The 23375-nt window shown below is 46.2% G+C and overlaps 1 pseudogene across 1 annotated transcript in view; it reads right to left on the bottom strand.

The window, feature by feature from the left end:
• Positions 1–1177: 1177 nt before the first annotated feature.
• Positions 1178–23375, bottom strand: part of LOC149320595 (uncharacterized) — a 37220-nt pseudogene continuing 15022 nt past the window's right edge. The window contains exons 7-9 of the transcript XR_016279475.1: positions 19270–19295; positions 11261–11270; positions 1178–4493 (exon numbers count right to left, since the gene is read on the bottom strand). The product of XR_016279475.1 is annotated as an uncharacterized LOC149320595 (transcript). The remainder of the gene's footprint in view (positions 4494–11260; positions 11271–19269; positions 19296–23375) is intronic.

Here is a 23375-nt window from a genome sequence, read left to right as displayed (position 1 = left end):
GCTCAGGAAAAAGCAAACTGCTGCAGCCTCTCCAAGCTTCTTGGCTCTTTTTCATTAATAACTTTTACCACCTTGTCCACATTTTGATGTTGCTTGGCCCTGTGTCCTAGGTTTATGTTGGAGGGAAATGTTGGAAGGTATGAGATGACAACCAGGTAGTATTCTTAAATTTTGGACTGCAACTCCCAGCACCCCTCTCCTGTGGTTGGCTAAAGCTGCTGGGATGTACAGTCCAACATAATCTCAAGGTTTGCATGATTCCCATCCCTGTTCTAGAAACTGATTAAACACTCTAGCTCTGGCCACATGCTGGTCCCATCTAGAGTAAACCCACTGACCCAAATGCTGAAGGCTCAAGGCTGATGCAATTCCCTTTGAACTAGTGGGTCTGTTCTAGTTAACAGGGATGGGAATTTTACCACCCTCCAGATGCTCAAGTACTCCTAGCAGTACTTAACCAGCATAGCTATAGCAAATACATTGCTATACCGCTTATCAGTGCACTTAAGCACTCCCTAAGCTGTTTTTAATGTGTAAGCCCATTGCCTCCAACAAGCTGGGGACTCATTTTAGTTACCTCAGAAGAATGCAAGCCTGAGTAGCTTGAGCCCTTGGCTGGTATTGAACTCACAACCTTGCGGTTTGTGAGTGAGTGGTTGCAGTATAGGCATTTAATCACTGCGCCACCAGGGCATAGCCACTTGTGAGGACTGCTGGGGGTTACAGTCCAACAACATCTGGACGGCCAAACAATTGCCCTCCTGGAATTAGGGTTCAAGTGCATATTTCCTCCATTATTATTATTAAACTTTATTTCTAGAGCGCTGTAATTATACACAGCGCTGTACAAAGTCGGTAAAATTAAGGAGTATATAAAAGCCTGCCCAAGGCGTAAACTCTAAGATAATAACAATTAAATAGAGGAATAGATAAAATTACCATGTAGAAAAGAAAAGACAAATTACTCCAACAGTAAGATTTGCTGTGTGCAGGAAGGCTTTGGTTTTTACTGGACACAGGGAAAACAGCAAATCTATACTGCTATGCAAAGGGATCTTCCTGCACCTTTGAGACTAACTGGAAAAAAAGAAGCTGGAACCATGACTTTTTGTACATTTGAGCCCACTTTTTCAGAGGCATGCATATTGCTACAATTATTTCCCGATTCTTTGTTGGGAAGAGAAAATAACAGTGAGGCTCTAAAATGGAAACAGTCAGCTTTATTAAAAGGAGACTACCCAAGTCATTAAAGTACCAATGTAAAAAGCAGGGAGATCTACTGAATCCATGCAGAAAAGGGGAAACCATTGAAGCTGCTAAAATATTCTCCCTTCTCTCCTCTGGTCTGTTTCCAGCTTCTTGACTCTCACCTGCGTTACACAGTGTTGCCAGATTAAAAACTAGAATAAGCTCTTACTCTGAAGAAGGGGAATTTTAAGCAGGTGTTACTCACTTGGTTATATGATAAGCAACACTCTCAGACATTCCTTTGTCTCCACAGCCATTAATAACAGGAGCCCTCTCGGTCCCCTAAAAGGCCCTGCTTCAGGTAGTCAGGCCTTGAAGTCTTAAAAGCCAACCCGATCACTCCCCATTCAGGGGTTGAAAAAACTTTTCCCCTTGGGATGTTTTGGACTTCAGCCTCCAGAAGCCCCAGCCACTATGGCCACTGCTGAAGGGTTATGGGAACTGCAGCCAAAAGGTCTAAAGGGAGCTTCAAAATATTCCACCACTAGTTTGCCTACTCTAGGAGGATCAAGGAGTGACTGCGAGGTTCCTCTTCATGCCCAAACAAAGCGTGTGCAGAGACTCAAGGGGCCACCACATTGGAAGCCCTGAAGGCCTCTCTCTCTTCCCATGTTTCTCCTTGTGTTCACAAAGGTCTGAGTCATCATCTAAACTCTCGCTCTTGTACTCTCCTCTGTGTAGATTTCTTTTTGGACACATTGTAAGATCTGTCATGCATCCGATATTTCTTCCTACACTCCATGGCTCAAAAAGCTTGTATTACCCCTTTCATGTTTTTTTTTTAACATGTTTCAAAGTTCTCCAATGCACTGAACATTGAGTGTCTTTCCTCTTGTCCGGAACACGAGAGAACAAGTGCCTGAGGAAACAAGTAGGAGATGTCAAATGGTCAGTCCAGGTCAGTCATGGGTTATCAGAGAAGCATGCAAGGAAAAGCACAAAGATTGCCATTAGCCAGACCAGAGGTTGAAGTACATAACAAAGCAGAGGGTAAACAGACTAGTCCAAACATACTCAGTTCAAAGTCAAGACAAAACAGGAATATGAGACTCCAACCAAACATTACAAGTTTTTGATGACTAGAGCTATTTGGTAGTGAAATACCTAGCAGTGAAATGCCACATTCTTGGCACTTGTATTTTTTTCTCTCTTAAGTGGTTTCTCTCATGTATAATTAGAGCTGCAGTCTTAGCAAAAGATATCTCACATTCCAGGCATTTGTATGGTATCTCTCATGTGTCAATTCATTTGTGTTTCACAAGTTCAGATTAGGAAACAATTTTATTTTTGCACACTTCTGGCATTTGTATAGTTCTTTTAGCTGTATGGACTTGGTGGCTAGTCACAAGATAATAATTGCAAACAAAACATTTTCCACACTCCCTACATTTATATGGTTTCACCCCTGTGTGAAATTAGGGTTCTAATTTCTGAATCACTCGAGATCTTTTCAGGCAAAACATTTCCCATACGTATGGCATCTGTATAGTTTCTCTCCTGTGTTGATTCTCTGGTGGCTGAATAGGCCTGGATTCTGAGTAAACCATTTTCTACAATCTTGGCATTTGTAGGGTTTTTCACCTGTCCTTGAAGTGTCACAAGATGTGACTTGAAACCAAAACATTTCTCGCACACCTGGCATTTGTATGGTTTCTTTCATGTATGGATTCGCTGGTGACTGACAAGGTTTGATTTATGAGCAAAACCTTTCCCACACTGCTGACATATGAAGGGTTTCTCTCCTGTATGGATGCGCTGGTGATTCACAAGGCGTACTTTCTGGGCAAAACATTTTCTGCACTCCTGACATTTGTAAGGTTTCTCTCCTGTATGGATCTGCTGGTGCTTCATCATGCTTGTTTTCTGAGAAAAACATTTTCCACATGCCTGACATTTATATGGCTTTTCTCCTGTATGCACCCTCTGATGAATCATAAGAGCTGACTTGGAAATAAAACATTTCCCACACTCCTGGCATTTATAGGGCTTCTCTCCTGTGTGGATTCTCTCATGCCTCACAAGGGCTTCCTTTATAGCAAATTCTTTTCCACACTCCTGACATTTATAGGGCTTCTCTCCTGTGTGGACTCTCTCATGCCTCACAAGGGCTGCCTTTACAGCAAATTCTTTTCCACATTCCTGACATTTATAGGGCTTCTCTCCTGTGTGGACTCTCTCATGCTTCACAAGGCCTGCCTTTTGAGCAAAATCTTTTCCACATTCTTGACATTTATAGACTTTCTCTCCTGTGTGGATGTTCTCATGCCTCACAAGGCCTACCTTTTGAGCAAAACATTTGCCACACACCAAACATTTGTATGGTTTCTCTACTGTGTGGATTTTCCAATGGCTCACAAAGTCTCTGTGCACATTCAGATGTGCCAAAAGTAGTGAATGGTAAGCAAAGCATTTTCCACACTCCTGACATATGAAGGGTTTCTCTCCTGTATGGATGTGATTCTGGTGATTCACAAGGTGTACTTTCTGGGCAAAACATTTTCTGCACTCCTGACATTTGTAAGGTTTCTTTCCTGTATGGATCTGCTGGTGCTTCATCATACTTGTTTTCTGAGAAAAACATTTTCCACACGCCTGACATTTATATGGCTTTTCTCCTGTATGCATCCTCTGATGAATCATAAGACCTGACTTGGAAACAAAACATTTCCCACACTCCTGGCATTTGTAAGGTTTGTCTCCTGCATGGAATCTCTGGTGTATCACAAGGGATGAACTCTGAGAAAATTCTTTCCCACACTCTTGACATTTATAGGGCTTCTCTCCTGTGTGGACTCTCTCATGGTTCACAAGGGCTGCCTTTACAGCAAATTCTTTCCCACATTCCTGACATTTATAGGGCTTCTCTCCTGTGTGGACTCTCTCATGGTTCACAAGGGTTGCCTTTACAGCAAATTCTTTTCCACATTCCTGACATTTATAGGGCTTCTCTCCTGTGTGGACTCTCTCATGCTTCACAAGGCCTGCCTTTTGAGCAAAATCTTTTCCACATTCTTGACATTTATAGGGCTTCTCTCCTGTGTGGATGTTCTCATGCCTCACAAGGCCTACCTTTTGAGCAAAACATTTGCCACACACCAAACATTTGTAGGCTTTCTCTACTGTGTGGATATTCCAATGGCTCGCAAAGTCTCTGTGCACATTCAGATGTGCCAAAAGTAGTGAACGGTGAGCAAAGTATTTTCCACACTCCTGACATTTGTGTGGTTTCTTTACTGGGTGGGCTTCTTGTTGGTTTATATTGTACAATTTATAATCACAACCTTTCACAGAAATGTCATAACTAAAGTGTCTTTTCCCAGCATGAAACCTTTGTTGAGGCACAATTGCCGTATTTTGGGGAAAATATTCCCCAGAAACATTGTATTTGTAGGGCATTTCTCTGATACAACTTTCCTCTTCTGAATTTTGGACTTGCTGATGGCTCGTAATTTCCAGGTTTTGCACAGAACACTTCCCATACTTAGCACATATATATGTTTTCCTCCAGTTTTCTGCTGCAAAGAAAAAAAACAGAAAAATAATTTCTAAATATGTGTGAAAAAGAATTTCAGGGTATGGGAAAGGAATTAAAACAAAACAATCCTAAAGACAAATGAATCCTCAGAACAAAAGATGAGATACTATACCCGCTCTTACAGCTTTGGTCCTGAGTATCTGAAAGCTCTCTCCCTATAAGAGCTAACTGAAACTTACCAGGAGTTTTGGAACTCCTGTTGCCATCAGCCTTTGCCAGCTTGGCCTGTCCTTCCTTTATATTAGCCAGTGGTGATGCCCACACAACCTGTTTAAAGACCTCCAAAGAAGGAGAATTCACCATTCCTTGAGGCAATCCACTGCACAAATAGAAAAACAATAGTTCAAAAATTTGCTGTCCTTCCATGACACCCACAAGCTGGCATCCTGTTAGTGACAGTAGACATGCTGCCTCACTCTGCCTTAAAACTTTCTTCTGCTTAGAACACAGATTGGCTCAAGAACACACTGCTTGCCTCAAACAGAAACTGGCTGGAATATGGATGATGATGCACATGTACATAGAATCGTAGAGTTGGAAGACACCACAAAGGTCATCCAGTCCAACCCCTTGCCATTCAGGAACTCACAATCAAAGAACCCCCAAGAGATGGCTATCCAGTCTCTGTTTAAAGATCTCCAAAGAAGGAGACTCCACCAGTCTCTGAGGGAGTGTGTTCCACTGTCGAATAGCTCTTATTGTCTGGAGATTCCTCCTAATGTTGAGGTGGAATCTCTTTTCCTGTAGCTTCCATCCATTCTTCTGTGTCCTGTTCTCTGGAGCAGCAGAAAACAAGCTTGCTCTATCCTTAACATCCCTTCAGATAGTTAAACAGGGCTAACATATCACCTCTTAACCTTCTCTTCACCAAGCTAAACATATTCAGCTCCTTAAGTTGCTCCTCACAGGGCATAGTTTCCAGACCTTTCACCATTTTGTCACCCTTTTTTGCACACACTCCAAACATAACTTTTGGTTATGTTACATCTCTTTATATCCATTATACAACATCGCCCCCAGCACCACAAGTTTCCTTCAACAGGCAGGCCCATGACTCAGGGAGGATGTGGTGTATGTGGGCGGAGAGCATCTGGAGAGACACCTATTATCCAACTACACCTTAAGGATCCCCCTGTGACTGGCATATGTTGAGACACCATTCTCAATAAGATGTAACACTGCTGCTGTTATTTTTTGCTTTGTTGTTCATTTTGATCTCTGTCATCAAGTCAAGTTTGGTTTCTGGTAATCTATGAATGAGAGACCTCTAAGAGCTCTGGTCATCAGCTGCCCTTACAAACTCATGACTTGATTAAATCACTCCACCTGTAGTGCAGTCCTCCTCTTTTCCTATGGATGTTGTTCAGCTTTGGACTTTTCTTTCACCTCTATGCAGGAGAGCAACTGAACATCTTTTAAGCATGAGTCCAATTCCATCTTTAGACACAGTACTACTTGTACTTGTCCACTGCTCTTCTGTCTCTGAGAGATCTTTTACCAGTATCACTAGCTGTTGGCATATTGGTGCTGGCTCCTCAGCAAAAGCCTGCCTGACTTGGGAGACCCTGCTAGCAGAACAGCTACCATCAGCACAGCCTCATGCCTCACAGAAGCATACAATCCCACTACCACATTTAGAACAGGACTTATCACCAGCAAGGGAACAAGGGAACCTTATCAAGACAACCCATAATCTCACAAGTGTCCATGATCTGCTTGTATAGGGTTCATCCCTTTCCCATTTGGGCTGAGTCAGAGCCCCCTTCCAAATATTGTAGCTGTTAATGCTGTTATTAGAAATATGTTTTAAAACAAAAGACATAATCCTCCAGGGAAAGAGAGAGACTCACCAAGGGAGGCCACAGTCCCACAGATCTCCCCTGTGATCTGCCTGTGCAGGGCTCTCTGGTCAGGATCCATCAGGGCCCACTCCTCTGGGGAGAAAGATACAGTCACCTCCTCAAAAGTTACCAGATCCTGGAGACAGAAGAAAAAGATTATTGCTCACATCTGACATCAAAATGACTCTTGGCTGTGATAATAAAGATAAAGTGGACTCAGAGGCTGATAAGGCTCCAAAGGCAGCCAAGGAGACATTGATTTTCCCTTAAACATCAGTAAGAGCATGATGGACGAGGTCTGACAAAAACAGGAGCCTCTGAAGATGCCAGCCACATATGCTGGCAAACCGTAAGAAACAAACTCTTCTAGAACATGGCCACATAGCCCGAAAAACCCACAAGAGCCTCAGCTCAGGACATACTCTAAATATCATGAGCAGTAAAAGGATATTGGCTTGGAAGAAATATAATGCCATAACCAACAAACAAAATGCCAAAGGTCTTCCACTGCAGGATTTGAACCAGGAGTAGACAACTGCAGATGGGGTGGCCAGGCCAAAGTGGTGCATTTCAGCAATCCAGAAGGGATGCTATGTCACTTCCAACTGCCATGTTGGCCAAATTTCAGCAGGTGTTTTTGATTTAATTTTCCAGTCTTCTAGGAAGATCGTATAGTTTTTGGCATACCTGCCAACTGTCCAAATTTCAGAGAGGAAATGCCAATTAATCCTCTTTTGTTCTACATTTTCAGCAACTCTTCAAATTTCTCAGTTGCTTTCTCCTCACTTTCCCCTTTTTTGCAGGTTACTTCATTTGTTACAGAGTTCAAAGCACAAAAAGAGTTTGCACTCCATCAACTAAGACAACATGGTGCAGTGGTTTCAATGCTGGACTATGATTCTGGAGACCAGAATCTCTACTCGGCTACTGAAACCCATTGTGTAACCTTGGGCAAGTCATACTCGTCTCTGAAATGTTGAAGGATATGTCATGGGGTGTGGGAGAGGAGAGATGGAGGGAGTAAACTGCATTTTTGGCTGTTTTTAGTCAATTTGAAAACCAAGTTAAGATAAGAATTTTGTGTTTGCAATTGTGTGTCTGTGTATGTATATAATAAAATTTAAAAGATATATAAAAATGTAAATTGTTCAAATTAAGTCTACATGGTCCAAACCTATATATAGCAATATGGGAGAAGGTCCATAAGACATAAAATAGATAACCCCCGAAGTCCTAGTTGATCTGCACACAAAGAGATGCCAGATACAGTCTTCATACATGGCCAATGAAGCTTTTGTGTTTTTCAATTTTGGGCAAAATATTGCCTCAAAATTGGCATTAAAAACAATTTTTAAAAGGCTCAGGATTTGGGGTTGCTTCCAAGATTTCCTTTTGTGCTTCCAAACACCAAATCTGGAACACGGGCCAAAATCTGCTCACCCTTGCCTTACACACTCTTGAGTGGCATTGGCAGTCTTCCTTACCCATGGTTCTGCTGGTTACTTGGCCACTTCAGAAGCTTCCCGTTGGCTTAATACATGGAAAGGGTATTTTATTCTGGACCAAAGAAGGAGGAGAGGAATATCTATCAGCTCTCCTTCTGTGTTCAAGAAAGAGTTCAGAGAAAAAGAAGAGCAATTCTAATTCAGGAAGAACAAGGTTGAAGACACAGGGAATCAAATCTAGGGATTTAAAAGGGAAGGCCTCATACCTCTGGCAATTCTGTCAGTCTCTCACATTCATGTTCTTCACATTTCAGCCATCAGGAAGATGAAGAAATTGCCAAATTTTTACAATTTTTCAAAATCCCAAACAAACTGTAAAAAAATCCCCTAGGGTAAAGAGGAAGCCAGACTGCTCAAGTCCCCTTTTTCAGGAATCCTTCTCCTTACCTGATCTGGTCCATTGCAAAAAGGAGGAAGAGGTGACTGAGTCCTTGTTGGTGGCATAATTCCAGTCTCTGTGGGAGAGACCAAGTTGGGGGAAAACTAGTCACATAAGTTTGTGTCAAAGGTTACAGCTACATTCTTGAACAAATTCTCACTAGGAAGTACTCAGTCAACAAAGTCTTTGACAAAGAAACACTTTTTTACAAAGTCATTTCATGCCTGCCCTGCCCCCATTTCTTCTTTGTTCTCAGCTGAAACTCTTTGAGGAACATATGCATTGGAAGGATGGAAATAGGGATTGAGAAATATAGTTTTCAGTGTCCGGCTGCATCAATATGCTTGGAATATACAATCCAATAAAGCTTGAGCGGAGAAAGAATAGGATTCTACTCTCACTGATCCTACTGTAGCCATGTGTGCCTGCCTGCAACACACAAGGTAAACAGCATCAGCTAAATAGAAGGGACATAGAAGCCTTCAGATTGGTTCTAGAAGGTACAAAACATTTTTCTTGAGTTAGGAAAGGGTTCCCAGAACTCATGGTTTCACTTCTTATGTGCTTATTGTTAGTTTTGGATAAAACTATGCTGAAACATCTTGACCTACACTTCTTTTTTTGTGGTTCAGGAACTCATCCTTAGTTTTCCCATGTTATTTGTTCCTTTGGTATCAAATTTTCTGTTCAAGAAGGAATGCCCAGGAACACAGTGAGTTTGCTCACTGAGGTATACTTCTATTTTCTTAGATGTTTTGGAACACAATCACACTTACAATCCGGAAAAATGCAGAGGGCTTTTGGGTGTTCTGTTTCAGGTGCTGGACTGGGGCCTGGGGAACGTCGGATCTAGTTTCTACTGAGCAACCTTGGATTCTCTCTGAACCTGACATATCTTGGCAGAATTTGTTCCAGAAGGGGCTTGCCCTTGCCATCCTCTGAGACTGAGAGAAAATAAATTGCACAAGGCCACTCAGTGGGTTTCCATGGCCAAGCAATGATTCAAACCCTGGTCTCCAGAGTCAGAGTCTAATGCTCAAATCACTACACCACACTGGCTCCCAGGGTTACCTTAGGTTGTCATATGTCAGAAATGACTTGAAGGCATGCAACAACAATAAATAGTGATGTAGGCATTAAGATACTAGTTGAGACTTGAGAAAGTCCAGTTCCAGCTTCTACTGAGCCACAAAATGCACAGTTACTCTTTCAAACACACATACACTGACTTACCTCACAGGGTGGTTGTTGTGAGAATAAAATGGTTTTGAGTTGTGGTGAATGAAGCGATATACAGTCCCCCATTCACCCTAACGGGGGTTAGGGTCACAGGACTCCCTCATGAAAGTGGAAAAAATGTGAATATCTCTAAGTCCCACCAAAAACATACTACAGACTCCTGTCAACAGTGCCAGCCCCTCATTCCATTTCCCAACTGGCCATCTGCATGCCTCAGCCAGATTTTAAATCTCTTTCCAGCCCATCAATCTCTTCATCCCACTCCTGTTTGTCCCAGCCCACCACCTCTCAATCACCTCTCCTTCCAAAAGAGCCAGCCAGATTTCAAACCACTTTCCAGCCCACAGATCCCCTCACTCCACTCCTGTTCAACCCAATCCACCTCCTCTCAATCTCCCATTCTTCCAAAACATTCAGTCAGGTTTTAAACCCCTTTGCATCCTATCACTCTCTCACCCCATTCGTATTTGTCCCCTTCTTCTTCGTGGTCTCTGCGAATCATACAAATGGGTTGTACTGCGCCTGCGCAGTACCTTCGGAAACTTCTAGAATCACTGGGCAAAGTACTCTTTGCAACATATAGAAACTTTTTGGCGGTAGCTCCGCCCATCCCTTATAAAGCCCCTGGTTTCCCGCTCTTTCCCCAGTTCCTTTTTTCCGCCGCGTTTGCTGCCTTTGGGAACTTCGCTCTTCTTATTATTATTGCAATCACTGGTAACTGACCACGGACCGTTTTTTGACCACTCTTTGCTTGACCCTTGACTGTTTCTTCTCGGACTGACCCTCGTTATTGACCTCGGCTTGTCGACCTTCGAACCGTAAGCAGATCATGCCCTCGGTGCCTTTCAAAAAGTGCACCGTTTGCGGAGGGAAGATCCCCGGCCAGGACCCTCACTCGGCTTGTCTGCTTTGCTTGGGAGAGGCGCACATCCCATCTTCCTGCGCCTTGTGCAAATCCCTTACCCCCCAAGCGAGAAAGAATCGGGAGACAAGGCTCAAGGCGGCCATTTATTCTAGGGTCTTTGCCGCGGGTGCCGCGTCTTCTCTGGGGCCTCCCTCCTCCACTGGGTCGGCTCCCTTGCCTCCTCTTCCAGAGGCCCCGACCCAACTCATGGCCGATCCTCCAAATCCCGTCGAGATAACTCCCCACGAGGGACCGGACACCGACGCTCCCTTGGCGGACGCTCCTCGGCCTTCTAAGAAACCTAAGCGCCCGAAGAGCTCTAAGGAGGACCGTGCTTCCAACAAGGACTCGAGCGCCCAGAAGGGGTCTGCCTCGAGATCCTCGGGCCAGAAGGCTCCATCCTCGAAGAGTCCGACTAAGGGCTCGAGCTCCACCCCCTCGGTGCCGAAGCCTTCGACATCCTCAGACTCGGCTTCGAGGCCTCCGACCACCAAGCTGACAACTCCGGCTTCCGCCACTGCATCATCCTCGGCCTCCAAGAGGGTTCACACTTCTCCCTCGGAAGGCCAGCACTCCTTGGCCAAACGGCACCGTTCTGACAAACGGGACTCCGATGGCTCTCGGCGTAAGGAAGCTCCTCGGGACCGGCCGGCCCCCGAGCACTCACCTCGGAAATCTCGCCCTGTGGACAAAGTCTCTAGAGCTGAGGGCTCCAAGACCTCAGGGGCTCCCGCTATCCGCCCTGACCGCCGTAGAAGCTCTCCCTCGGTCGGTCGGGCTCTGCCTAGTTTTCGTCATATGCCGGAGGACACCATTGACGTCATTTCGGAACCGGCCTCTCCAGCGAGCTCCACGCACAGTCATCGCTCGGTGACCCCGATGCCCAGGTCGTTTGTTCATACCGCCATGGTTCACCGGGCTGCCTCACCTTCTCCTCCAAGAGAGCCGAAGAGACCGGACTATCTTTATGATAGTGAGACGGACACCTACTACATGGCCGTCCCACGGAAATCCGTCGCACCCCGTCTTGTTTCTCCGTCTCGGAAGTCTAGGCCGGACCCAACACCTAGACCGACTCGCGACGTTGTAGCCTCTTCTCGTACGGCTGCAGCTCCAGACCTTCAGGTGGTAGACCTGGACCCCGATGAAGAGGCTCCCTCCCAAGTCCGGTACCGTCCCCAGAGTGACTCCGATGCCTCGGATGCCGAAGACTACCAGCCTTCCATCCAAGAGTTTGTCCAGCCTGGCGCCGTGTCACCCACTGATGATGTCCGCACCTTTGCGGAACACGTCATCAAAATGTCCAATGCACTGGACATACAGATATCTCAGGTAGAGGACGAAGCCTCTGACCCCATCGAGAGGAGGATCCACGGGAAGTTGCCTACTCCACCTGCAATCCCACTGCTGCCATCGCTGGAAAAGCTGGCGAGACGCTCATGGGATGCCCCCGCTGCGACGGCTTCCAGCAACCGCAGGATAGAGTCCCTGTACAGGATTGCTCCGTCCACTCCCTCATGGCTCTTTGGACACCCGAGACAGAACTCGGCCATTGTCGAGGGCGCCCAGCGGACGTCGACCCCGAAATCGTCCGTGATGCCAGGTGACAAGGAGGCCAAGAAAGTGGACGCGTTGGCCAAGAAGGCCTACTTCTCTTCAGCCCTGGGGATCAGAGTGGCCAATTATAATGCCTGTATGGGTGCTTATATCCAGTGGCTTATGGAGAAGATCTCTCCACTTATCCCCGACCTTCCCGATGATTCTCAGGCCACCCTCTCCGAGGTTCGGGATGAGGCCCACTCCATTGGGAGTTGGCTCATCACGTCGGCCAGGCATTCCACCGATTGCTCGGCGAGGTCCATGGCTGCAGCGATTGCCCTCCGCAGACATGCTTGGCTCAGATCCTCGGACCTCAATCAGAACGCCCGTACCACCATTGAGGACATGCCATTCGATGAGGACGGCCTCTTCCACCGAGAGACGGACGAGAAGCTCAATTTTAAATACCGCATGCGGACGGCCGCGAAGAAGCACGGTATGTCTTCCTCTCCTCAAGCTTCCCGTAAGCGTTTCACAGGCGTCCGCCCATGGTACGGTCAAGGCCAGAGATCCTACCAACAGGATCGCCCCTACCAGCGCCAGGATCAACCCAGGCAGAGGTACCCCTCTCAGTCCTCCTCCTCTTCCGGTCGCCGCTCCGCTCCCAAATATAAGAAGAATTACCGGAGGCAGGATCCCGACCAGAATAAAAAGAGGACCTGAAGCGGTGCCGCGTACTCCGTCGTCCCCTCTTCCGTCTCCTTTTTGGACAGACTGAAGCCCTTCTTCAACATCTGGGCTTCCATCTCTACCGATTCTTGGGCCCTCACCATCGTCTGTAGGGGGTATGCCCTCGAATTCGAAGAACTCCCTCCAACTGGAGTTTTCCTGTCCACCCCCCCCTCAGACACCCTTCTCGACGAAGTACGCGCTTTGCTGTCTAAGGGCGCCATCTCGCCCGTCGATGCTGTCGACGTTCCCAGATGTTTTTTCTCCCGTTATTTCACGGTCCCTAAGACTGATGGGGGCATTAGGCCTATTCTGGACTTGAGGACTCTTAATGCTTACCTTTCCTATCACCGATTTCGCATGGTAACCCTTGCCTCTATCTTACCTTTGTTGCACCAGGGCCTGTGGTTTGCGACCATCGACTTGAAGGACGCCTATTTCCATGTCAGCATCCGGGAGAGCCACCGCCGGTTCCTAGCCTTTGCCGTCGGACCGGACATCTACAAGTACAACGTTCTGCCCTTCGGCCTTGCCACGGCTCCTCGGGTATTCACAAAGTGCATGGCTCCGGTAGTGTCCCACCTCCATCGCCGAGGCATCAGGATCTTCCCGTACCTGGACGACTGGTTGATAGTGGCACCTTCGAGCCAGGAGCTCCATCGACACACTTCGGCAACCCTAACTCTCCTAAAGGACTTGGGACTGGTGGTCAATCCCGACAAGTCGCAGCTGCTCCCCACCAAGCAGATAAGATTCATCGGATCCATCCTAGACTCCGACAGTTGCATGGCGTTCCTTCCCCTCGACCGGTTTGCCGCGCTCCGCGTGGCTGTCCGAAGGTGCATGGGCCGGAGACGAGTCATCGCCAGGGACGTCCAGGTGGCCCTCGGACACATGGCTTCCACAACCTTCGTTACACCATGGGCAAGGCTTCGATCCCGGATCCTTCAGTTTTGGTTCCTGTCAGTTTTCAATCCAGAGACCGACCTGCCATCCCGTTTTCTCACCATCCCGAGGCCGGTTGTCCGCTCTCTCCATTGGTGGCTCGATTCCCGGAACGCTTGCGCAGGCATGCCGTTCTCCCAGCCCCAGCCGGAGATAACACTAACCACAGACGCGTCAGACGAAGGATGGGGAGCCCACGCGCTAGGTCTCTGGGCGAAGGGCCGTTGGTCGCCCGACGAGAGAGACCTCCACATCAATGCCCTGGAACTGATAGCCGTAGAAAAGGCCTTAAAGGCGTTCGAGTCCTCCCTCTCCCGCAAGGTTGTGCAGCTCCGGACGGACAACACCACAGTGATGTTCTACCTGAACAAGCAGGGAGGCACCAGGTCACGCACCCTCCTCGACATCACGCTCCGGGTGTGGGACTGGTGCATCGACCGGGAGATCCTCCTTCAAGCGGTTCACCTGCCAGGGGCTCAAAACGACCTTGCGGACCGGCTCAGCAGATCCCCATCGTCGTGCCACGAGTGGAGGCTCCACCCAGACACGGTGAACGACCTCTTCCGTCGATGGGGAACCCCTCAGATAGATCTGTTCGCGACTGTCCACAACACACATTGTCCCCAGTTCTGCTCCCGGACGCGAGACGAGAACTCCCTCGGAGATGCGTTCGGATTCGAGTGGTCGGGGATGTTGCTGTACGCCTTCCCCCCGTTCCCTCTGATCACCAGGACAATATCCAAGATGACATTGGAGGCTGTCAACGCCATTCTGATCACTCCGTGGTGGCCAGGGCAACCCTGGTTCCCGAGCCTCCTTCACCTCTCCCGAGACACCTTCTCCGGCTCGAGCACAGGCCGGATCTCCTCACAGTTCAAGGGGGTCGCGTCCACCATCCCGACATCGACACCCTTCCCCTGGTAGCATGGAGGATCCGTCCCTAGCACGCTTACCTGACCCGGTGCGCAGAATCATCCTAGCTGCCCAGAAGCCGGCCACCCGTAAATCTTATTCCCAAAAGTGGACCAAATTTCTTAAGTTTCTGGCGGACAGGCACCTTTCTCCTGCCCAGGTCTCCACGCCAGTGGTGTTGGACTTTTTGATGTCCCTGGTCGACTCTGGCCTCTGCCTCACTTCAATCAAGTGCTACCTGTCGGCCATTTGTTCCTTCTTCCAATTTCAGGGTAAGCCTTCGTTTTTCAAAGATCCTCTAATTAAGGGGTTTCTTAAGGGTTATAATAATTTAAACCCTCAAGTGTCCTTACCTCCCCCTGCTTGGAGTCTAGAGGGGGTGTTGAGAGCCTTGCAGTCCAGGCCTTTTGAGCCCATGGCCACAACAGACATTAGGCTCCTGACCTGGAAGACTGTTTTTTTAGTGGCAATCACCTCCGCTCGTCGGGCTGGGGAACTTTGTGCACTGAGAAGGGACCAGCCATTCCTCAAGTTTCATTTAGACAAGGTAGTCCTTAGGACGGACATTACGTTCCTGCCCAAGGTTGTGTCATTGTTCCACATGTGTCAGGACATTGTTCTTCCTACCTTGGCCCCGAACCCGACTACGGATGCGGAAAGAGCCCTCCACACCCTAGATGTTCGAAGGGCTCTGGCTTTTTATCTGGACAGAACTAGAGACTCGAGCCGGTCCGAGAGACTGTTCCAGTGCTACTCGGGACCGAAAAAGGGATTACCGGTGTCGGCTCAGAGACTCTCCAAGTGGGTGTCTAGTACCATTTATTTGGCATATGAACTCTTGGGGAAACCGTTGCCGGCTAGGGTTCGCTCCCACACCACAAGGGCGGTAGCCTCATCCTCTGCCTTCTTGTCAGGGATTTCTTTGGATGACATTTGCAAGGCTGCAGTGTGGTCACAGCCCCTGACATTTATCAAGCATTACAGGTTGGACACCAGGGCCAAGAGGGATGCAGCCTTTGGCAGGGCTATCCTGGTGTCTGGCTTGCACTGATTAACAGGTCTCCTTTGAATATATTTAGCTGCCTGGTTTACCCTTCTCCCCCTAGGGGTGGAAGCCCTTGTTTATGCATTTACTCAGGGAACAACAAACGGGTCTTTGACTCAGTGTGTTTTTCAATTCTGTTTTATTGTAACAAATAAATAATTGTTGGTTAATTATGGTGTCAGGACACTCCCTCCGCCGTTAACCTTAGCTTGCTAGTCTCAACCCATTTGTATGATTCGCAGAGACCACGAAGAAGAAGGACAGGTTGCTTACCTGTAACAGTGTTTCTTCGAGTGGTCATCTGCGAATACATACAAATCCCGCCCATCCTCCCCTCGGTGTCCTGCTCTGAATTGGCTCACTCTTGTCGCCTACTTGGCGGAAAAATGGCGGAACTGGGGAAAGAGCGGGAAACCAGGGGCTTTATAAGGGATGGGCGGAGCTACCGCCAAAAAGTTTCTATATGTTGCAAAGAGTACTTTGCCCAGTGATTCTAGAAGTTTCCGAAGGTACTGCGCAGGCGCAGTACAACCCATTTGTATGTATTCGCAGATGACCACTCGAAGAAACACTGTTACAGGTAAGCAACCTGTCCATCCACCACCTCTCAATCTCTTGTCCCTCCAAAAGAGCCAGCTAGGTTTTAAACTTATTTTCAGCCCATCAATCTCATGGCTGGATTTCGGAAGGATGGGAGATAGAGAAGTGGTGGGCTGGGATGAACAAGAGTGGGGTGAGAGATCAATAGGATGGATAGCAATTTGACAATTATGAAATGAATATGGATGTTCCACATCAGACCAATAAGTCCAATGCCTTCCACTGGAGAAATTAGAGCCAGCATGGTGTAGTGGCTTGAATGCTGGACTACAATTCTGGAGATCAGGGTTTGAATCACACTTAGCTACGAAAACCCACTGGATGACCTTTGGCAAGTCACACTCTCTCAGAATGAGAAGAAGGCAAGGGAAAACCCCTATGAACAAATTCTACCAAGAAAATCCCATCATAGGGTCACCATAAGTCATGAAGGTGTTAAAGCAACACAACAAAACAGAAGCAACAACAACAAGAATTGCAAGATTCTAGAGAGAGAGTGTTCATCTTTACCTTGCAAAGGGGCCTCTCCATCATACTCCTGTTTGATCTCACTCCACTGGGGACTCTGCCTTGTGTCCAATGGAGTCTCCTCTACCACTGAGAATTCAGAGTGAACTTCTCCCAAGAGATTGTTGACCTGAAACAGCAGGGAAGATTCAAGACATGGAATTTGCAGAAAGATGACAAGATATTAAAGGTATTTGAGGAAGGGGTTTGGACTCGTGAGGTATGAGACATCCACCCAAGTCAGAAAAAAGTTAGCAGCTCATTAGCCCTACTTGAAAAAGGGACATATAAAATAAGAACTCAACAAGGAGAAATACAGCATGACACATTTGTTCATGTTTGTTATGTTTATTCTATATGCTGAAACACAAACAATCCCATTGAGCTTGCAGCAACAACATTGGAAGTTCTGGAAAACCCTGCTCTGACTTATAATGGAAGTATATCCACGGATCCATTGAAATAATGTGTGTCTGAGTGTGTATGTATTCAGGGAAGAACTGTAACAAACATCAAGAAACAAAAATAAAAGCCTATTGATACTGTATAGTTCTATCTCTCAGTATTGTCTGTGGCCTCAACATTACTATTGTTATTTTGTTATGCTGTCTTGGGAATAAAAAGAAGAAGAAAGCAGCAACAGGGAGAGAAAGTGGGCTTTGTGGTGGAGGGGCTGGAAGCCCATTTAACTCCTGGTCACATCTGGGCTATATTCTGCCACCAAGGGGAATTTCTGGTTGTGTGGCTATACCTGGAAAACCTGGCATTTCCTTTGAAAGCCTGGCACACAGGAATCACTCACCTGGTTTTAAAGCACAATCACACTTCTAAGAGGCTTTGAGGACTGTGATTCCACTTCATGACAAGGTGAATCTCTCCCCACACTCCTCCTTATCAAAGCCAAATCTGGGGCACCACATTTCAGAATATCTTCAGGAACGTTTGCCCCTTTCAGTCATCAGAAGGCTCCAAAAAGGCAGCCCCAGAGCCATCACCTTCTCACCTTTGCACCACAAAGAGATGTTCTTAGCTGCGGCTCTTTCAGCTCCTTCTCTGCCTGACTCAGAAGGAAGCCCTCTGCCAGGGCCACCGCCTGGGAACAGGTCTCTGCCCCACATTCCTTGACCCACTTCTCCATCTCTGGGGGCAGGATGGTCAGGAATTGCTCCAAGATCACCAGGTCCAGGATCTCAGTTTTTGTGTGGCACTCTGGCTTCAGCCACTGACAGCACAGATGGTGGAGTCGGCTGCAAACCTCTCGGGGCCCCTTCCCTTCCTTGAAAGACAACTGCCTGAAGCGCTGGTGATGTATCCGTGAGTTGTAAAGATCCTCATCCAGGAACCTCTTCTGGACTGTCCTCTCCCAGAATTCCGAAATGCTCCCAGCACCGAAGCTGTCAGGGACTCTTTCTTCTTCAGGACCAGCTAAGTCTGGCTCATCCATCTTTGCTGTTTTATGCCAATGAAGCCACCAATGGGATCAAAGTTATTACTTCTTCTTCCGTCTCAGGACAAAGATGTCCCTGCACTGCTCTGATGCAACACCCTGTAAAACCAAAACATTGTTGTGCTATTATTGATATTATCATGTATTTAGGAGTCCTGGTGGCGCCATGAACAACAACAAATTTTGTTGATTAGTCAGCTGACCGTATCAATAGAAGACAAAATGCAAAATACAAAATCTAAATGTTAGAATATCCAAATACATATAAGGACAAAAAATTGATCTCATCTAAAAACTCATTTAAAATTAACTCAAAAGTTAAAACAAATACAAGTAAGAGTTAAATAAAAACAAATTATGTAAAACAAACTACAGTCTACAACAATCTAAAACATAGTGGGGAGGAAGGAAGGGATCATTGGAAATGTTTAAATGAACTCATCACCGTGACATGGAACCCCGTTTTGCATGATAAATTGATCTCTTAGTCGAGCAGCTTTTACAGTAAATTTTGCTACACAGTGCATTAGATGCAAATGTTCACCAGAAAGGAATTAGGACAATTTGACAGTAGGATCCCAATAGGTCAATCTAACCACAAATGGTTGTAAAAGGTGGGCTCCCTCGTTATCACATAAGCAACAGTCAAACAGGATGTGTGCAATGTCCTTGACGACACTGTTATGCTATTATTGATATTATCAGGTATTTAGGAGCCCTGCTGGTGCAGTGGTTAAGTGCTGGTACTGCAGCCACAATGTTGTGAGTTCAATCCCAGAGGGCTCCAGGTTGACTCAGCCTTACATCCTTTTGTAGGTCGGTAAAATGTGTCCCCAGCTTGTTGAGGGCAATTGGCTTACACATTGTAAACTGCTTAGAGAGTGCTTAGTTCACTATGAAGTGGTTTAGAGATGTAAATGCTATTGCTATTGATAGAGCACCATCAACTTAAGTTGTTGTGTTAAGAACTATTATCCTGTTCCAGATAGCCTAAAGGCATCAGCTCCTGTCTAATCTCAAATAGTCAACTCGCCTTATTCCCAAAATAAAATTTGCCCCCAAATTACCGCCAAAATGAAATTTGTGCCCAAATTATCCTCAAGATGTTACTGTATATGCTCATGTATAAACCTTGAAAATTTGGGTCAAACAATTGACCCAAAAAACCTGGGTCGACTTATCCATGGGTCAATGTAGGTACTGTACTTTAACTGGCATTAAAAAAAGGAACCATCCCATGGTGAAAGGCAAGATTGTCATCTGCCCTGGAATCACTATTTTCTCAACCATCCAGTATGTATATAGTAAGAGCACAAACAGTTATGCCTGCTGGAATTTTGTAAGTTCTTTGGCATTGTTTTCCTTCGCTTCATCCTTTACATCCTTTGTTAGATGCCCTAAGTTTTACCCTTGACTTATCCATGGGTCATATAAAAATCCACAATTTTGGTCCCAAAACCCGCCCTCGACTTAGTCGAGTATATGCGGTATTTGCATTTTAAGCAGCAACTGCACACTGGCTGGACAGGTTCATCAAGCTCTCCACTTCAACACCAAGATACCTTTCTCAGGTCAGTACTTGGAAGGGAGACCACCAAAGAAAACAACGTTCTGTCAGCTATATTTCAGAGGAAAGAACTGGCAAAAACCACCTCAGAATACTCCTCACCTATGAAAGTCTGATGAAATTCAAGGGACTGCCATAATTTGAAGGCACACAAATACACTCATCTCTCCGTAGATAACAAAAACACTGTTTTTAACCTCTCTAGGAATCTGTATGTCCTCCAGTGCAACCCTGTGGTCAAAATCTGCCAGATATTGCCTGCAGAATTGTGCTGGAGGAGCTACAAATGCCTAGTGGAGTGTTCCCTCTAGGAATACCTAGGTCCTTCAGTGCCACTTTTAGTTAAAGTTGACCACAGAGTTGTGCTGGAGGACCTAGATGTTCCTAGAGAGAACATATGAATGAAATCTGCGAATAACCAAAGCCACAAAAGCCAAAGCCGCAGATGTGGAGGGGGGAGTGTACATGCACAGACCCACAGGAGGCATAAGGTGCAGACAATCTGAAGGCACACAAGTAACATTCACACGTAACACAGACACACACAAGGGTAAAAAGAAATGTGTGGAGGCCTCCAGCAGCATCCATGTCTCTTGCCTGAAGGAAAGGCAGCTTGAGAAGTTCTTTCACCTGAGGGCCAGTATCAATACAGTGAAAATGATCCATACATTGAAAAGCACCAGGAGAGTGAAAAGCCATTTTAACTCATATTCACTGAAAACAAGAGCAGTCCACTCTGCTGTTGCACCCAGTGCGTTTAATATCATATTCAAAACTGCACAAAATAAACAATTATGAGATATATATTTTCCTATTTATCATATGTTTCTTTCCCAGATCTCACCTCTTTTGGTATTTTTTTTGGAGTGTGGGGTGATTTCTCTTTTTGGCTTCTTTTGAATCCAATTCCAAGGTGTAGGTGTTGGTGTTTCCAGGGGACCCTTTTGAGTGCGACACCGCTTCCCTCCCTGGGTCCCGAGAGTGCTTTGTTCTTGGGCTTTCCTCCTGCGGCCCACTTGATGTCACGTGACTGAAGCCCAGCCAAGCTCCTGGCAAGACCAGGCCCTCTTCAATCCGCCCCTCGGAAACATGGACCAGGGGCGGAAGGTTCCTTCTGAGGCCCAAAACGCAATAATAACCCCGTTTGAGACTACTTTACCTGCCCCTGCTCAATTCTAGGTAATTCTGGGAACTGTTAAGAGAGCCCTGGTCCCACAATAAACTACAGTTCCCAGGATTCCCTAGCACTGAGCCTGGGCAGTTATAGTAGTCTCAAACTGGATTGTTTCAGCAGTCTGTTTTGGTCCTTTCTGTTGGGTGAGTGTGTGGGATGGGGAGCCATTTCCATCACTTGTCTTACCTGGATGTTTTTAAGCAGTATCCGCATTGGCAGAATGAGGAAGAAGGGCTGGAGAAACACAGCTTACAGTGACAGGTTGCCGCACTCAAAGATGTAGCCCTGTTGGTCCAGAAAATCAGTCTGCAAGCTGTATTCTGCTCTGGTCAGGCCCCACCTGGAATAATGCTGTGTCCAGTTCTGGGCACCACAATTCAAAAAGGATGTTATGAAACTGGAGCATGTTCAAAGGAGAGCGACTAAAATGGTAAAGGGTCTGGAAACCATGAAGCCCTATGAGGAATGCCTTAGGGAGCTGGGGATGGTTAGCCTGGAGAAGGTTATAAGAGGTGATATGATGGCCCTGTTTAAATACTTGAAGAGATGTCATATTGAGTAAGGAGCACGTTTGTTTTCTGCTGCTCCAGAGACTAGAACACAGAACAAGAGATGCAAGCTCCTGGAAAAGAGATTCCACTTTGGAGTGTAATGACGTCTCCCTCTCTGGAGGTCTTTAAACAGAGGCTGGATGGCCATCTGTCCCAGGGATGAGGGCTTTGATTGTGAGTTACTGCACGGCCCTTGGGGTCTCTTCCAACTCTATTTGATTCTCCGGTTCTTATAGCAGCTTTGAGACTCACTGAAAGAAAGAAGCTGGGAGCATTAGCTTTTGTAGACTTGGGCCTACTTCCGCAGATTTGTTGCAATATGCAATATCACAATGTGCTATACAGAGACAGCACAAAAGAATATTGTAGTATTGCATATTGCAATATATAAATGTATCATCTGCAAAAGATCTTGTCTCACTTTTGTGACTCACTGAAAGAATGAGGTTGGTAGCATGAGCTTTTGTATACTTGGGCCTACTCTCTCAGATGCACTTATTGCAATATGCAGTGTTGCAATCTGCTATACAGAAAGAGAAATAATATTGCAGTATTGCATATTGCAACATATAAATGTGCCAGTATGCAAAAGGATGTTGTAGTACCTTTGAGACTCACTGAAAGAGAGAGACTGGTAGTATGAGCTTTCGTAGACTTGGGCCTACTTCCTCAGATGCAAAGTTGCAGCAGTGGGTCAGCAATGAACTAAAGCGTGAGCAGGGAAAGAGTGGGATTCTACTCTAGCCATCCTATTGTGATCCTATTGTTTTGTTTAGCCTGTCAGTTCGGACTAAAGGAATAGCATTGCATACAGAGCCCAACAAATTTTCTCATACAATACTGCCTCCCTCTGGAAAGGCTGAGCATTCATATATAAAGTCAAAGGCTTTCATGGCCAGCATCCATGTTTTTTGTGGGTTTTTTGGGCTATGTGGCCATGTTCCAGAAGATTTTCTTCCTGACATTTCGCCAGCATCTGTGGTTGGCATCTTCAGAGAAGCCACAGATGCTGGCGAAATGTCAGGAATTAAATCATCTAGAACATGGCCACAGAGCCCGAAAAACCCACAGAAAACCATTCAGTATATAGTTTGGTCAAAAGTTGCTGCTAATAGGTATAATGTGGCATAAAAAAACTTCCTAACTTTTGAACTCCTGCGTCTTCTGTCAGTCTAAATAAAGCCCTTCCCCTAGTTTTCATCACCATTTGACAGAAATACGACACACCTTTCTGAAAACTTGACAAGTCTATTTCTACTTTTAATTTTCAACTCATCAGCTTTCAGCACTTACTGACTCGGTGTACCTCTGCCAATGTTTATTGGTTTTTCCAAAAGTTGGCACATTTGTCGACCCCTGAAGTAGATCATGGACAGATGCCAGCTTTCAGGTTGCCAGCTGAACGGATGTCACTTTTATAAGCAATTCGATGCTGAGGCTAATGACAGCAAAGGCTTTCCTGGGTGACATGCCTCCATTGAAGAGAGTCTACCATGACAGTCCACAACTTCCCTTAATGGCCATTAACATTTCCCTTTTGGGCAGCACCTCATTAAGAAATACAATAATTTTTCCACTTTTCTTCTCAGTTTCACTAAGCAGGAGTGAGAAGGAACACAAAGATGTTTTTGTGAATTGGTATGTTTTCCTTAGAAATTGCCATACAAAATTCTGAAGAGGAAAGTGTGTTCACGTGAAGCAAATCAAT

This window comes from Sceloporus occidentalis, unplaced genomic scaffold, assembly GCF_023333645.1.
Source record: "Sceloporus occidentalis isolate IW3139 unplaced genomic scaffold, rSceOcc1.0.p SCAF_1, whole genome shotgun sequence".
Taxonomy (NCBI): Eukaryota; Metazoa; Chordata; class Lepidosauria; order Squamata; family Phrynosomatidae; genus Sceloporus; species Sceloporus occidentalis.
Note: the sequence above shows the minus strand (reverse complement) of the source record. Positions and strands in the feature narration are given on the sequence as shown.